This window comes from Myotis davidii, unplaced genomic scaffold (assembly GCF_000327345.1).
Source record: "Myotis davidii unplaced genomic scaffold, ASM32734v1 scaffold142, whole genome shotgun sequence".
Taxonomy (NCBI): domain Eukaryota; kingdom Metazoa; phylum Chordata; class Mammalia; order Chiroptera; family Vespertilionidae; genus Myotis; species Myotis davidii.
Window position 1 is genome coordinate 728,112 of NW_006294400.1, and position 16,663 is coordinate 744,774.

Genomic DNA, 16,663 nt, shown 5'->3' on the forward strand with positions numbered 1-16,663 from the left:
CGGGGAGGGAAAAGGGGAGACTTCTGGGCCAGAGGGGGAGGGGAACAAGTTTCAGTTCCAAACTGCTCTCACACTGGGGCTGGGCCTCCCAAACAGGCTTGTCCTCCTGCATTTGCAGGGGCAGGGCCTGCCTTAGGGGTAAAGGGTGCCAGGTAGGGACACCCACCCTGGACTTCCCCCACCGGGAGCAGGAGGCCAAGCTGGAGGTCAGGGCTCCCCCCCCCTCCCCGCACCCCTCCAGACTGGCATTAGCGGCTGGTTACTGATACCCAGCACTTCCTGTGCCTCAGCTCCCAAACTCCACCCAAACCAATAGGTGGCTCCAGTGTGTGACCTTTGGAAAGCCACTTGGCCTGCCAGGACTCTGGCTTCCTCATCTGTAAAATGGGCTGATGAATCCATTCCTTATAAGGTGGTGAGGACTGGAGGAGGCAGTCCATAGAAACTTCTGGCCCAGTGCCTGCCACTGCAATGTTAGCTGCTGTTATTGTTATGGTAAATTTTATTTGAGCCTTTAAGGACCTCAAGTCCGAGGCCCAGGGAGGGTAAGTGACCTGTCCAAGGACACAAAACTAGGTGGCAGGGAAGATCACCCCAGATCTGACTTTCCATTGTGCCAATCCGCCTCAAAAGCTGATCTCCTGGGCCTGCCCAGGTACCCAGACCCGGAGATGCTTCCCGAAACGAGGTCCCTTTTCCTGAGGGAGGCAGGGAAACCAGGCGTCTTTCTGGAACCCCACAGGCCATACTCAGAGGCATCTGCGTCTCTCAGGTGCAGCTTTAAGGGAACTTTGGAAGGGAGCCCAGCTCTGGGTCTGGGCCCAGAAGCTCGGTGTCGGGTGTGGGCCCGTGGGGCAGAGAGGCCTTAGAGGCAGGTCTTGCTCTGCTATGAATACCAGTGCCCTGGCTGGGTGGCTCAGTTGGTTGGAGTGTCCTTCGTCCTGGATGCCAAAAAGATTGTGGGTTCAATTGTCAGGGCACATAACCAGGTTACAGTTTTGACCCCCAGTCGAGGCGCATACGGGAAATAACTGATCAATCTCTCTCTAAACTCCATTTTTAAAATGTCCTTGGGTGAGGATAGAAAAAGCAGCACTGCCTTCTGGACAGGTTACAAAATGTGGGCAGGAGCATCCCAGGTGCCGATGCAGCTTCTGCTGAGATCCCAGGGGACTGGGGCCGCGGGGGGCTGCCCCCTGGGATGCTGACCAGGGCACCAGCTGGGAGGTTTGAAGGATGGGATGGGTTGCCAGGCCGCCCCACTCCGTCAGTGCACCTGCCGACACCCCGACTCTGTCAGAGGGCGTGAGTTTGGCAGCGCCTCTGAGATGTCCAGGTGGCACGTGAGAGCTGTGGAATTTTACAGCCACTCCGGACAGAGCCTATATGGTAGCTGTCTATTTAATTTAGAGGTTTTCCGCCCTCAAGAGATGCCTGAATGTAGAACTTGCTACGAGATGCAGCAGAAACGCATCAGGGGAGTCAGCAGGGATGTCTGTGGCTGGCAGTGAAAGCTATTCTAGGAACGGCAGCCGCACACATCCATGAGGAGGGCAGGTGAAATGTCCACACCCGACACACATTCGGGAGGTCACTAACACCCCGGTCCTGAGGGGAGCTCAGCCGGCTTCAACACCCAGGGCGTCGGCTCTGGTGGCAGCGGGACTCTGTCCCCAGAGGCGGGGCCGGGGCTGAAAGCATTGCCCTGGTCTGTGACCACCGGCCTCGTGACAGACAGCCTGGGGAGCTTCTTCCAAGCACAGATTCCTGCTCCAGCCCCCAGGCTCTGCCTGCAGGTCCCTGGGCTTTGGGCGCAGGGGAACCAGCGTTTTCAACAAGCTCCCAGGAGACTCTGAGGTACCCTCGCCCCAAACCTGAGAACCTGGAGAAAAAGAGAAGTGGACGGTGGGGGTGAAAGCGCAGGCTGCCAGGGCAAACAGAACCAGGTTCGGGTCCTGGCTTTGCCGTTCAGGCAACTTTGGGCAAGAGCCCTGGTCCCTGCCAGCCCGGGTCCCTGGCCTGTAAAACGGTGACACCACCTCCACAGGTGGCCGTGGCAGGGAGGGTGCAAACGATGTCATGACCTAGCACAGTGCCCAGGGCTCAGATCGCGGCCACAGAGGACGACCACGGGGCCCGAAGGCCCTGCTGCTGGAAGGAGGGAGGAGGAGGCAGAGAGGCCAATTCCAGGCCACGAGCCTGAGAACCCTGCCACGTGAGGGAGAGTCCTCGGGCACAGATCTCCTCCGCAGCTTGCTCCTGCCAAGTCACTCCCCCGGTTCCACAAAACCAGGCCGCAGGCCCGAAGTCCCTCCGGCCCAAACCCAGCCTGAGGTCTCTGTGCCCCAACAGAGCATCTTCGACCCAAGCCACAGCGCTGGCCCCTCCATCTTCTCATCTGCCCACCCTCAAGGCTCACCCCTGAAACAAGCATTGCAAGAGCATCAAGACCAGGGTTTCTGCCAGGAGCTGCCAGGGTAAACTGAGTCAGGGCCAGATTCAGGCAAACGCCACAACTCGTGGTATCCCCTCAACCTCCCAAATGCCCCCCTGCCTTAGGCAGTCAGGGAGGTCAAAACCTAAAGGCCATCCCCTCCCAACCCCACCCCCGGCAGGCCCATGCCATTCCCTCCAGGCCGTCCCTGGCACGAGGAGGAATTCTGATCTCAGATAAGTAGGACCTGCTGCTTCCTGCTCATCGCTGGCCAGAGGCAGCTCAGGCCTCCCTCTCCACAGGACAGAGTTCCTCAAATCCAACAGGAAACTCCTACAGGGCAGGGCCCAGATTTGCTGACCTTGTCCCAATGAACAGGAGAGTCAACAAAATCACACCCCAGGCACTTCCCACCCGCCTCTGCGGCTGCAATGCCCCACACACTGCTCAGAGCCCCGCATGGAGAGGAGAGGGAGCGATGGCCGTGGGAGAACCAGTGTCGGGACCTTCAGACCGCCCCTCTCAGACCGCCCCTTGCCTGGGAGCAAGGCCCAAGGGTAACCATTAATGAAGCAAGAGCAAGCGGTGGACAGCAGCTGTAACAGGACGTGCTTTTGGATAAATAAGCCAATAGCAATAACACATGTGGAAGAATATACCCCTCGCCGTTCACACTTCTGGAGAGGGGGACCTCAGGAAACTTTCACTTTCCACATGACATTAAAACGGAAGCATGATAAAAACATAATCAACATGCAACTATGTTGGTAACCACAAAATAATAACAACAAGATTATTATTTCTTTTCAAATCCGGGCTAGGGAGGGCCAGGCCTCCCTTCACAGAAAGCCGAGGTGGGAGGTGGATCAGGGAGGCCTGGGGCACGGAGCTAAGGAACTGGCCCGGGATTCCAGGATCAGGTTCAAGTCTCATGTCCCTACCTTCTTTCCTGATGAGTTTGGGTAAATTGCTTCTCTCTCAGCCTCAGCTTCCATGTCTGTAAAAAGGGGATGAAACCACTGTCTGAGCTCCCTCAAATGATCAAAGGAGGTCATGGATAAAGGTGTGTTTTCCAAACCATAGAGCCGTCTATGCACACACCGCTATGACCAGGGAGCGAGCTCTGGGACACACACTCAGCTAATGCCTTTCCCTGTATCAGCATATTTACTCTTCAAACCATCCTAAAGGGAGGTGAGGTACTGATAGTATCCTCCCCCCCCCTTTTTTAAAATATATTTTATTGATTTTTTTTACAGAGAGGAAGGGAGAGAGATAGTCAGAAACATCGATGAGAGTGAAACATCAGCTGCCTCCTGCACATCTCCCACTGGGAATGTGCCCGCAACCAAGGTACATGCCCTTGATTGGAATCGAACCTGGGACCTTTCAGTCCACAGGCCGATGCTCCATCCACTGAGCCAAACCGGTTTCTGCTATTATCCCCTTTTTATCCATGAGGAAACTGAGGCTCATAGCGGTCCACAGTCACTTATGGAGACAGCTGAACATAAACCCAGATCTGACTTCAAGGTGCTGGTCCTGACCAGTGCATTCTCCTACCTTTAGGAACCGTTTTCCAAAGTGTAGGCCAAGGAACCCTAGTCCCCAAAGAGGTCCATCCACACGATCAAGTAAGTGTGGGGAAACACGACTTGCTCGCTCCTTCTCAGAGACTCATCATGCTCGCGTCAATGCACTCAAGGCTCTGAGAAGTCCTGCAGCCAGGACAAGTTGTTTTCCACTGTGACCAAGAAACTGGCGTTCCATGGAACACACCTTGGGAAATGTGGTCATGAGACAGTATCCACAACAAGCCAGACTGACAAGATCTGGGCTGAAGGAGAAAAACCAGAGGTTGGCAACGAAACTGAACACTGGCGTTTGAAGAGGACAGCAACCACGTACTACTCAGCAGGCCACTGAGCTGGGAGGAGCAGGAAGAATTCTGTCCTCTGTCACCTCTGCCCTAGACGCCCGGGACCCACAGTGAGAAGAGCCAAGGACTGCAGAGACGGAGGAGATACTGCCCTTTGCTCCCCAGGCCGGGGAAGGCACCAGAGCGGAGGTCGCGCTGGCCTGCGGGGAGAGGGGCCCAGTCCTTACCCCGGGGACGGCTCTGCTATCTGCGTGCTGGCTGTCGGTGCTGAGGCTGGCCCACTTCTGTCTGGGCAGGGTCCTGGCATTTCTTTCGCTCCATGGAAGCTGCCTCCCTGCGAGGAAGCAAGAGCTGCTGTCAGCAGGGATGTGTGTGACTATCAGCGTTACCTGCTGTGCTGCCAGCACTTTCTGAGTGCCTGTTTGGTGCCAGGCCCTCAGCTGGGCTCTGGGGTGACAAGAGGGAATCAGACAGTCTCGTGGGGAGATGCCAAGTCCACAGTTACCAGTGGCTGTTGAGAGCCCAGGGCCCTGCTGCGGGGAACCCAGGCCCTCTGAACAAACTTCCCCTCCTCCCCCTCCTCCACAGGAAGCCATGGGAGCATGGGGACACCCGGGACCCACACTGACGGGGTCAGGGCAGGCTCCCTGGAAGAGGTGTTGTCTGAGTTGACTGCTGAGGAAGAGTAGGAGTTGGAGAAAGAACATTCCAGGCGGGAGGAAGAGCACCGGTTTGCCTAGAGGGGGAAGAACATGGCATCGAGAGAAGGCTGAGTGGTCAACCTGGCTAGACCCAGGGCTGGAAGTGGGATGTGGAGAGAGGTGAGCTATTACGGGGTGAGCCAGGCCCAGGCAAAGACACACGATTTCAACTCAAACACAAGGCTCAACCATTGCCTATTAGTCAAGAAGCATTTAGTGAGCATCTACTACATGCCAGCACTCTGCTCAGAAATGTTCACAAGAAAGAACAAGACAAGTTAGCAGGGTGGGGAGAGTGTACTCAGACAGCAACAGGGGTAGGGGAGCATCTACATCCGCCGGAGCTGGGAGTGTGGCCCAGCCATCAGCGAAAGCCAGAGGACAAGCAGGAGTTAGCAGGCAGGAGGCGGGGGGAGTGCAGACAAAGTAGCTTGAAGGGTGCCAGGAGGGATTGTGGAGCCTTTCAACCATGTATGCCATGAGCCCTTATCCCTTACTCAGTGCTAGGCACTGTGCTGGAGGACAGAAGCAGAGGGTGGTCTCTCCAGCCCCCTGGGGAGACGGTAAGTCAGTAATCCCACATCCGGTGATGGCAACAAGGCAGAGAAGCACCCAGAGAAGCACGAGGCAGAAGCCAGAGGTCATCTAAGCCAGCCTCTACCCCACCTTGCCTCCTCGGCAAGGATGGGATGCACACTACGCAGTCCAGTCACTAGCCTGGGGCAGATCGGGACTAGAACTCCAGCCCCTGGACTCCTCGTAACCGAGTCTTCCACTCCTTCCTCCTCTAGGAAACAGTGACCAACCCCTGCATATTCACCCAGAGCTAATGCCTCTTTCCTCCGGGCGGCCTCGTCACATTTCTATTATTAAGCTACAGCGATGTTTTCCTGTCTGCCTCTCTTCCGTGACCGCAACTCAGGCCAGGCCAGGAGCCGTGCTCTCCTTGCACCACTCCTGGACCAGGCCAGGCACTTCCTGAAGGATGGCTGCGTGAGTGAATGAATGAGCCAGGGATGGAGAGTGCGCGCTGGGCTCTTGGGTGCCACATCCATCCCACCTGCTCCCCCGGAGGTCGTAGACCTCCTGCCTATGCCTCCGGGTCCCCACTCAGGGTCACCTCCACACTCAGGAGCCAGGAATCAGACTGATTCCTTCTCTCCAACTCCTACCAGGCGGCAGCCCAGTGCCCAGCCACATCCCCGAGTCCTGACCTATGAGGGTTAAACTTCAGGAGCCCCACTGCCCAGCAAGGCCACTCCAAGTCTGCAGAGGAAACGCTTCCTCATGGGCGTGCCAAAGGGATGGAGTACAAAAGCGCCTGGTTGCGTTCCAAGGGGAGTCATGAAGATGACTTCAGCCCCTGCTCTGTGCCCCCAGCCCCCCGGAAGGCAGAGGGGCACTAGACCCAACCCCAAAGAGCCTCTAAAAAACCGGGAACACAGGGAGGCAGACATGTCATTCGCGCCCACCATCTTCCCAAAGCCAGCCCTCCCGCACAAGTCATCTGCCCTTGCCTCCCCTGTGAGCCAGAGGGAGACTTGACCTTCACAAAGGCAACGCCAACGTGAATGAGCTATGGGCACTGCCCCGTCCCTCTGGACAAACTCCCACTCCTCCATCTCCTCCGCAGGAAGTGTCATGAACAGGCCTCCCTGTCTGCCTCCGGTCTGTCTGCCTGTCTGTCTGCCAGTCCGTCTGCTCGGAGGGCAGGACACAGTGTGGCAGGGGCTATAGGGGGTCCTGATTGGAAAGGGAGAGAGGCTCCTGGGAGGCTCTCCGCTCCTCCAAGTCCGTCCTCCGCACTTTAGGCCCACATGCCCTTTCCCTCACCATCCGCATCCTCAAAAGGCTCCCTGGGGTAGGGCGGGGAAGAGGTAGCTCAGGGGACTGTGGTCACGGAGGGGCGGCCCCACCCTTTCAGTCAAGTCCCTACCGGGGAGGCTGCCAGACACCCCCAACCATCCTCTTCCTTTCCAAAAAAGGCAGCAGTTGCATCAGCGGGGACCAGCCCCATCTCGGTTCATTCCAGTCCAGATCAAGGGGAAGAAGCCGTCAACCAAAGGGGCAGAATCATCATGAGCCGCAGGGACCCTGGGCGATGTGCCTCCAGCCTGGGAGCCAACTCTGCGGGGTCTCCAGCTCCCCTACAGCGGGCGGCCGGACTCATCAGATCTGCCCCAGGCCCATCTGGAGGCACAGGACGTGGCAGACCGCAGGGCCTCAGACCCAGGACCGGTCTTCCCGGGGACCCCAGCCCAGACAGGCCGCAGAGCCTAGCGGGGGACCCGGTCCCCAAGTCGGGTGGGTGTTCCCGCCGGATCAAGAGGAGGAGGGGCCCACGGGGAACAGAGGGGTCGGGTGCCCAGGGGAAGAGAGCAGGGGGAGCCTTTGAACATGAAAAGGAGCTGGCAAGGGGAGAGCCCAGAGGTGGAACCTCTACGCAGGGGGGAGTGTGCGTGTGGAGGGGTGAGGATCTGGGGGAACCCAGGGGATGACAAGGGGACCTGGGGGAGCCGAGGCGGAAACTCCCAGTATGTAGAGCGCAGGGAGGCACGGGGTGCCTGGGAGGGGGCTCGCGCGCCGCGGCACCGGGGAGAGGGTGCGGCCGCAGAGACCCCGGGGATGGGGAAGCCGGACGCCGGACGCAGACAGAGGACCTGCCGCGGGAGGCCCCACGGAGCCGGCCCCGGAGGGAGAGCTGGAGCCGCCCGGAGGCCTGGAGCCGGCAGCCAGCGGCGGGCGTGTAGGAGTGGGTTTTGAGAGGTGACAGCTCGCGCCCCTTCCCCCACCCGACCCACTCACCTGGGCCCGCCGCGCCCGGCCGCCCAGCAGGCAGCCCCTGGGCCCCCGCCTCTCAGTCCGGCCACCGGTCTCCGGGCCCCTCCGGCGCCTCCTTTTGTTTGTCCCTCACTGCACCACTCAGTCTCCTCCGCCCCGGAAGTGACGTCACCCAAGGCGCGAACGCGGCGGCCAGGGCGTCGCCATCTTTTTAAGAGGTGCCGTGTCCGCGCCCTCAACCCCTCCTCTCCTCGCCGACGCCATGTTGTTTTGGGGCGGAAGTAGCGGAGCCCCGGCTCGGCCCCTTTAAAGGGACAGGGACGGTCCTAACCTTCGCGGAGTCCTTGGTGACAGGGGGAAGCGGCGGGCGCAGAGGTGAGTAGCTGATCTTGCTGAGCATTGCTGCCCCGACGTAAATGTCGAGGCCGGAGGGAGTGGTAACCGGTGCCAAGCTGGATGGTGCCAAAGTGCTCGCCGCACTTGGTGCTGCTGTAACAGCAGATCGGCTGCCGCAAGGTTCCCCCGCCGGAAGCCGCCGGCGGGAATGAATCGCGCGCGCTTCTCGTTGCCCCGCACTCTGGTCCTGCCGCACCACATCCCCTCCCCACCCCGGGGTAGTACGGGTGCGGAAGGTCGAGCAGAGCCGGTCCTGGAACCGGGTCCGGACCCCAGCTCTGCAGCTCTGAATCGCGAGTCCTCGCAGTTCCCAGCCGAATAAGAGTAACGGTGACCACGTTAAACAATAATCCATACGGTGGCGTACTGTGCAGCCACTGAAATGAAAACTGTTCAGTATGCACAAATGCAGGACGACTTCCAAGATACCTTAGATTTAAAAAAAAAAAAAAAGGAGCAAAAAGTAGAACAGCGTTGGTCGGCGTTGCCGTTTCAGGAGCTTGTGTGGGGTTAGGTGTCTGCGAGTGTGTGCACCGCCCCTCCGCTAAGATGCACGGGGAGCGAGCTGTGGTGCCCCGGGCAGAAGGGGGCCCTGGGTACCCGGGAAGGGGGAAGAAGTTACGACCACGTGCACAAGTTGGTTATTTAAACAAGAGGACGGTGACGGTGATAACAGCGCTCCTCTCTCGGGCCCTGAGCCAGCGCCTGGTTTCAGCTCTCCTGCTGGGAGGACTTACCGTTCCCTGTTATTAGGGGCGGAAACTGGCCGGGAGAGGTTGGATCTTAGCAATATCTCATAGCCAGCGAGTGGAGGAGCTGGAATGTGAGCCCTGGAGGATTTTACACTAATACCTGTTAGGTCGCCGAGGAGGAACGCAGGAGGCCAGAATGGCGAGGGATTAGGAATTTATTCGATCCATGCACCCCAGGTGGCTGAGCCTGGATGGCTCCAGCGCCCAGTGAGCGGGTCAGCGGCTTTTAAAGACTTTTGGTGGGCTCCTTCTGGGCGGAGACCCGGAGGGGAGAGGATGGAATGTGGTCTCAGCAAAGGGGATGCCCACAGTGAAGTGGCCTGAAAAGCAGTTCCCAGGGGAGGGGTGTCGATTCAGTTATTTGATCAGACTTAAATGCCCACATTTCTGGCCTATCCACTCCCTAGAGAAGCTTTTTTTGTTATCAACCATACGAGGCGGGCCTGGGCCCAGCACACAGCCGGTGCCCATTACCTGTCATGGGCTGTTTACTGAGTGAACAAGTGGAACAAACAGGATGAAGACAGGCAAACACTGGAGGCCAGACTCCCGACTGGAGTCCAAGGCTGGCCCTTCCCAGCCTCGACACAGCGGCCGTGACCCCCACGACCCCACCAAAAAAATGAAAACCGGGGCCGCAGGGGCTGACACAATGCTCCCACCTGCCCTGCTTTGTGCTTTACATGCAGATTAGCCCCATTTCACAGGTGAGAGCAGAGGAAGGCGCCCCCACAGGGTCCCCCCAAGGCCGCACTAGTGTAGTGACGGAACCCCAGCAGTTCGCCTCTGTGATGGGTGCTCCGGTGGCTCCGTCCCTGGGGGAGTCCAAGAGGGGTTCTCAGATAGGGGCGCTGTTAATCTCTGACTGAGAGATGCACAGATGTCTGGGAGGAGAAATGATGAGGCTGGAGCAGTGATTTTCAACCGGTGTGGCGCAAGAATTTTAAAAACATGCGATCCCTGACTATTTCGTCAGGGGTACTGACCTCTTACCTTAGATTGTGAAATTAAAAAAATGACAACAGCCCTGGCTGGTGTTGCTCGGTGGTTAGAGTGCCGGCCTGCACACTGAATGGTCAAGGGTTTGATTCCTGTCATGGTCAAGGGTATGTGCCTGGGTTGCAGGTTCCCTCCCCGCCCCCAGTTGGGGGTGGTGCCCGAGGCAATCAGTTGATGAGTCTCTCTCACCTGGATGTTTCTCTACCCCCGCCTCCTTCCATCCCTTGCTTTTTGTGGCCCCGGAGGCAGACATTCCCCACCCCTGGAGTAAAGGCTCAAGCAGAGACTAGCTCATACCTGCAGGTAACTGACATGATAGATGATGCAGCTTAGAAACATTCCGTCTGGCTTCTGTGTGAATCGCTCTTTCCTCCTGGAGAGAATTACTTCACATGGCAACATCTGTGGCTTCCCACCCTCCACGCCACACTTACCTCCCATAACTCCAAGGAGGAGGACTCCCTGGTTTATATTCAGGTGGGGGTGACAAAGAAACACGGGAGAGTCCAGAGCAATGAGAAAGTCCTTCACACCGATGACCCCCCGCCTTCATTCGGCCCCCAGAGTGGCAGTCAGCTTGCTGACACTCTGCCCATGTAAATAAAAGTGTCAGCGCAGGAGGCTCCTGGCTGTCACCTGGGTGCTCAGGTTGCCAGTGTGCCGGACATCTGGCTGAGCATGGCGCCTCCCTGTGTAGCCAGCAGGCCAGGGTCACTCCAGCTGCAGTGGGCGAGGAGTCACTCTGCCCTAACCAGATGTGGGCACTGCCAGCTCCCTGGAAAAGTTCCCAAACGATCATCTTCCGTCCTCGTCCCGGGGCAGCGGTTGGAGCTTTGAATTGACCGTTGGGGTCCTTCTCTGCTTTTCTAGGGCTGTGACTTTGCATAAGTCATTTCCCGGCTTTGAGCCTCAGTTTCTCCATCTGTAAAACTGATGTGACTCGCTCTAATGTTCCAGATACTAAATACTATATATACATATATTTCCACCTCGTGTGTAAAACTGCCCTAATGAGTGACATTTCAGGAGGAATAAGGAGTGGGGTACCTACTGTGTGTCTCATTCAGGGTCCCACCCACTAGCCCTGCTGTAGACCCAAGAACCTGCAGTCTGGGCTCCAGAAGTCATTTCTCCTTTGCAATTCCAAGCCCGGGAGGACCTATATATAAGTCAGTGTGCTTGTCAGAGCTCCCCAATCAGGCTGTCACCTCCCTCGGGACAGTTTTTCACAAAACCCTTGTCTTATAGGGACTCTGGGTTTTTAGATCCCTCACCTCCCCCCCAAAACAGGATTCATTATCTGACAAGAGATTTTGTTAACCTGCTCGGTTAACTAACTTAATTGGAAGCCTTCGGTTTAAATATTAACAGTGCTGGGTATGCAGGTTGCTGTGGGCCAGGACCTGTGCTAAATGCTTTCTGTGGTGATGGCACTGTAATTGTCCCCACTGGACAGATGAGGAAGCTGAGCCTAGAGAGGACCAAGGCCTGGTAGCTAGTTTAGAGAGGAGCTGGGATCAGTTTACCCACGTTCAAGTCAGAGTCCAAGCGTGCACCTCCTGTGATTGTTCAGGTAACAGACTGGCCTTGCCTGGGCATGGGACGCTCTCCCCAGCGGAGCCATGGTCGGTGTTTTCTCAGTAACTGGGAAGCTCCTGGCATTTTGAGCCCAGGAACGCTATACAGCCTTCTAGCCTCTGGATCGATGGGCCCAATGCAGAACTGACTCCAAGTACCCATTGTGAAATACTTCAGCATTTAGCACAGGTCCTGGCCCACAGTAACCGCATACCCATGCACTGTTAATATTTAAACCGAAGGCTTTCCATAAACAAATGTCCTTATTGCACAGAGTTGCTTGGTGAGGTGAGGCAGTCTGCAAAGCCAAAATCACCTGCCTGTCCCTTGCAAGCTGCCAAGCAGGAAGGAAGCTGGACGAGGCGTGGCCACGTTTGTCCCCGCGGGCCGGCTGAGGGTCCCCCACAGGCAGGGGAGCAGAGAGAGGCAGCTGCACCCACCTCCTGAAAGAGGGGTTTTTGGAAAAGAGGTTGGACTTTGGAGACAGGAGAACCAGGATTTGAATTCTAGCTCCAGCTGTCACAGCTGAGCGAGCTTTGTTCATTCTCCTCTTAGGAGCCAATAGGGATAGTAATGCCTTCCTACCAGACTGCCGTGAAGATTAGGGACTTTAGCACTGAGGTCAGGCGCATAGTAGGTGCTCTCTGAGTTCAGAGAAGGGCCCGGGTGGACACTGAAAGCTTCCGCGAGGAGGCAGAGCTGGGGCTGGGCCCTGCCAGGGGGATTGGCTCGGAGGGCATGCCACGCAGGGGTACAGCTTGAGCAAAGGTGGGTGATGTCTAGTCAAAGGCAAAGGATTGATGTGTTCGGAAGAGGAGAGAACATAGAGACTGCAGAGTCTGGATTCAGGCCTGCTGCAACGTCCAGGCTGAGGAGGCATTAGGCCAGTGGTTCTCAACCTCCTGGCCCTTTAAATACAGCTCCTCATGGTGTGACCCAACCAGAAAATTACTTTCGTGGCTACTTCATAACTGTCATGTTGCTACTGTTATGAATCGTCATGTAAATATCTGATATGCAGGATGTGATAGGGTTGTTCTACCGCCAAAGGGGTCGCGACCCACAGGTTGAGAACCGCTGCATTAGACTCTATCTGGCATCCACGCAGGCTGCTTGGCAAGGCCTGTCCAACAGGGGGTGTGGCTCACGTCACAGTATTGGTCACTGAGGCATTTCCCTAGGGATCATGCACCTGTGGGTCACCAGTCATGGTGACTTCTGGCCAAGAAGGTGGCCAGTAGCTGCTCAGGCTGATGGAGGCATGTGTTGGGGGAGGACACTGACCGCTGGCCACCAGTCCCTGGCCTGGCAGCAAGGAAGCCTGGGCTCTTAGATGCCTGGGCAGCTGCAGTAGAGGGTCCCAAGGGTCATCTGGTGCCGTCCAGGCGGGTTTGGCCTCCTGAGCGCTTCCCCCCGCCCCTCCCCCAGCTGCCTGCATGGCTGCACTTCGCCATGGACTGATGTTTAATAATAATAATAATAATAATAATAATAATGACATTGTTGAACGTTGACTGCCGGGCACCATGCTAAGTGATTTCATTTGTTATCTCATTGACATCTTGCTACAGCCTTATGAGGCAGGCATATTATTGTTCTTATTTCAGGAAGTATTCCCAGAAAGGTTTAGTAATTTGCTTAAGTCATAGCTAGTCAATGGCTTCAGCCAAGTTCTGTCTGATTTCAGAGCTTCAGTCTCTCTGTTGTTTTTTTTTTAAATCAAACTGTATATCAATCCCAAAGAATGCCATGGTTAATAAGTTAGTGGTGTCCCTGAAAACATCCGTATGCACAAACATATATGTAATTAAGCAGTTCTTACTTTGCACGGTTCTGATATGGATGAGTTCCAGGTACCACCACTTAAAATAAATTTTAACTTTAGTTAATTTTTAGTTAAAAAATTAAATTTTTTTTGCATCAAGGACACCAGTTTCTCAACACGGTTTGAATTTCAGCTGCTGTGTTATATTAACTATGAGTAATGGCGTAAAGTGTGGACTTCGCTGCTAGCGCTTCAGTCCACAGGTGTGCATAATGGTCAGTGACCAATCACATCACTTCTTTCGAAGCCTGTTTTTATTTTTTAAGGTATTATTTTCTTTTTCTTTTTAAATATATTTTTATTGATTTCAGAGAAGAAAGAGGGAGGAGAGAGAGATAGAAACATCAGTGATGAGAGAATCTTCAATCGGCTGCCTCCTGCACGCCCCCTACTGGGGATGGAGCCCACAAGAAAGAAACATCAATGATGAGAGAGAATCATTGATCGGCTGCCTCCTGCACTCCCCCTGCTGGGGATCGAGCCCACAACACGGGCATGTGCCCTTGACTGGAATTGAACCTGGGACCCTTCAGTCTGCAGGCGGATGCTCTATCCACTGAGCCAAACCAGCCAGGGCCGAAGCCTGTTATTGATTGGTCACCGTGCATGTCATTCAGTTCATCTCTAGACAGCAAAGCACATAGTTGTGTTGCTGCCTGTCTCCCAGAGATAAACCCAGGTGACATTTTACAAAAGCAGATCATCAAAAGAGGGATTGGCCAACAAAGATGAAAGTGCAGTAAAGAAAGGCAGAGTGGCCCTAACCGGTTTGGCTCAGTGGATAGAGCATCAGGCTGCGGACTCAAGGGTCCCAGGTTCGATCCTGGTCAAGGGCATGTACCTTGGTTGCGGGCACAACCCCAGTAGGGAGTGTGCAGGAGGCAGCTGATGGATGTTTCTAACTCTCTATCCCTCTCCCTTCCTCTCTGTAAAAAAATCAATAAAAAATATTTTTAAAAAAGAGGGCATAGAGCCCTAGCTGGTTTGGCATAATGCATTGAGCATCGGCCTGCGGACTGACGAGTCGCGGCTTTGATTCCGGTCAAGGGCACATGCCTCGGTTGCGGGCTTGATCACCCGTGGGGGTGTGCAGGGGGCAGTTGATCAATGATTCCCTCTTATCATTGACTTTTCTATCTCTCTCCCTCTCCCTTCCTCTCTGAAATCAATAAAAACGTATTTAAAAAAAAAAAAAAGAAAAGAAAGAAAGGCAGAGTGATAACCCATTTCTCTCTCTGTAATCAAGCCCTGGCCGGGTAGTTCCGTTGGTTAGAGCGTCAGCCCCATACATCAACGTTGCAGGTTTGATTCCCCAGTCAGGGCACATTCAAGTATCAACCAATGAATGCAGAAATAAGTGTAACAACAAATCGATATTTCTCTCTCTGTGTCTCTCTCAAATCATTTTTTTTTAAAATATATTTTACTGATTTTTTACAGAGAGGAAGGGAGAGAGATAGTTAGAAACATCGATGAGAGAGAAACATCGATTAGCTGCCTCCTGCACATCTCCTACTGGGGATGTGCCCGCAACCTAGGTACATGCCCCTGACCGGAATCGAACCTGGGACCTTTCAGTCCGCAGGCCGACGCTCTATCCACTGAGCCAAACCGGTTTCGGCCTCTCAAATCATTTTTTTAAAAAATTTGCATCAAACATAGAAGCAGTGATTAAATAAATAGCTGACTGTAGGAATGTGGACTGCATCTGCAGGAACTAGGCTACTTTGCTGTTGTGTATAAATGTAAAGAGACACAAAGCAGAGGCCATCTTTTATATTTCTTTGTCTTCTCCATAACATATAATATACTCTCATATGCAGCAATAACTCATTCAACAAACAATACTTCAGTGGGAATGTGAAAATGCAGAGGGCTGTATATCTATTAGTAATAGCAACAAACAGGATCTAGAGCAGTGGTTCTCAACCTTCCTAATGCCGCGCCCCTTTAATGCAGTTCCTCATGTTGTGGTGACCCCCAATTTCACTGTTACAAATTGAACATAATTAAAGCATAGTGATGAATTACAAAAACAGTATGTAATTATATATGTGTTTTCCGATGGTCTTAGGCGACCCCTGTGAAAGGGTCATTCAACCCCCAAAGGGTCGAGACCCACAGGTTGGCGACCCACAGGTTGAGAACTGCTGATCTAAGGTGTAGCAGGGATGGTAGCATGTCCTTTTTTATGGCTGAGTAACATTCCATCGTATGGCTGTGCTACAATTTACCCTTGCATCTATTGAAGGACTTTTGGGTTGTTTTCACCATTTCATTACACGAATAATGCTGCTGTTAACATTCACATACAAGTTTCGGTGTGAACGTATGTCTTCATTTCTTTCCATTATATGCCTAGGAATGGAATGACTAGGTCATAGGTAAGCTCTGTGTTTGGACTTTCTAAAAATTAAAAACATGTGCATCAAAGGACGTTATCAAGAATGGGACCAAGACCGTTGATTCATTTTGAATTGATTTTTGTAGGTGGATTGAGGTGGAGGTCTAACTTCATTCTTTTGCATGTGGCTATCCAGTTGTCCTGGCACCATTTGTTGAATAAGAGATTGGTTTTTTCCCCCATTGAGTGACCTTGGCACCCTTGTTCAAAAATCAATTGGCCATGCCCTAGCTGGTTTGGCTCGGTGGATAGAGTGTCGGACTGCGGACTGAAGGGTCCCAGGTTTGATTCCAGTCAGGCACACGCCTGGGCTGCGGGCTCGATCCCCAGTAGGGGGTGTGCGGGAGGCAGCCAATCAGTGAGTCTCTCTCATCATTGATGTTTCTCTCTCTCTCCCTCTCCTTCCTCTCTGAAATCCATAAAGAAATATATTTTTTAAAAAGTATAATGGAAACCTGCCTGCAAGGTGCAGGGCACAGAGAGAGTGTACAGTACAGAAAAGGCCATTGTCATTACCCTGATGGAAACCTGCCTGTAAGATGCAGGGCAGGCTGCCTGGCACAGAGAGAATGTACAGTACAGAAAAGGCCATTGTCATTACCCTTAGGACAGACCTCAGGGCTAGAAAGGGGTTAGCCAGGGAAGACCTGCTTCCTGGAGGGCAGGGGTGGGGGACAGGGAGTTGGAGGTAGGTATGGCCTGGGAAAGGCGGAATGAGGTGAATGAGTGCCAGTGAATGAGGTCCCACTGGAGTCCCTGGATCAGCCCCAATCGGTGGGAGAACGCTGGGCTGGAGGCCAGCAGTCCGGCTCAAGGTGGATCTAGACCAGCCCACTCCGGCTCAAGGTGGATCTAGACCAGCCCACTCCGGCTCAAGGTGGATCTGACCAGCCCGCTACCCACCCCCCTGGGGA

General features: G+C 54.5%; 2 protein-coding genes across 5 annotated transcripts in view; one reads left to right on the forward strand and one right to left on the reverse strand.

The window, feature by feature from the left end:
- LRRC8A (leucine-rich repeat containing 8 family member A) overlaps positions 1 to 8,892 on the reverse strand; it is a 27,527-nt gene extending 18,635 nt beyond the window's left edge. The window contains exons 1-3 of one of the 3 annotated variants that reach the window (XM_015567029.1): positions 7,820 to 7,981; positions 4,541 to 4,647; positions 3,376 to 3,431 (exon numbers count right to left, since the gene is read on the reverse strand). The gene's annotated coding sequence lies outside the window, so the exon portion shown is untranslated. Of the gene's footprint in view, positions 1 to 3,375; positions 3,432 to 4,540; positions 4,648 to 7,819; positions 7,982 to 8,126 lie in introns of those variants that run through there. The other 2 variants (XM_015567030.1, XM_006768495.2) reach the window with 2 other exon arrangements.
- CCBL1 (cysteine conjugate-beta lyase, cytoplasmic) overlaps positions 8,076 to 16,663 on the forward strand; it is a 26,118-nt gene continuing 17,530 nt past the window's right edge. For both annotated transcript variants that reach the window (XM_006768493.2, XM_006768494.2), the window contains exon 1: positions 8,076 to 8,170. The gene's annotated coding sequence lies outside the window, so the exon portion shown is untranslated. The remainder of the gene's footprint in view (positions 8,171 to 16,663) is intronic.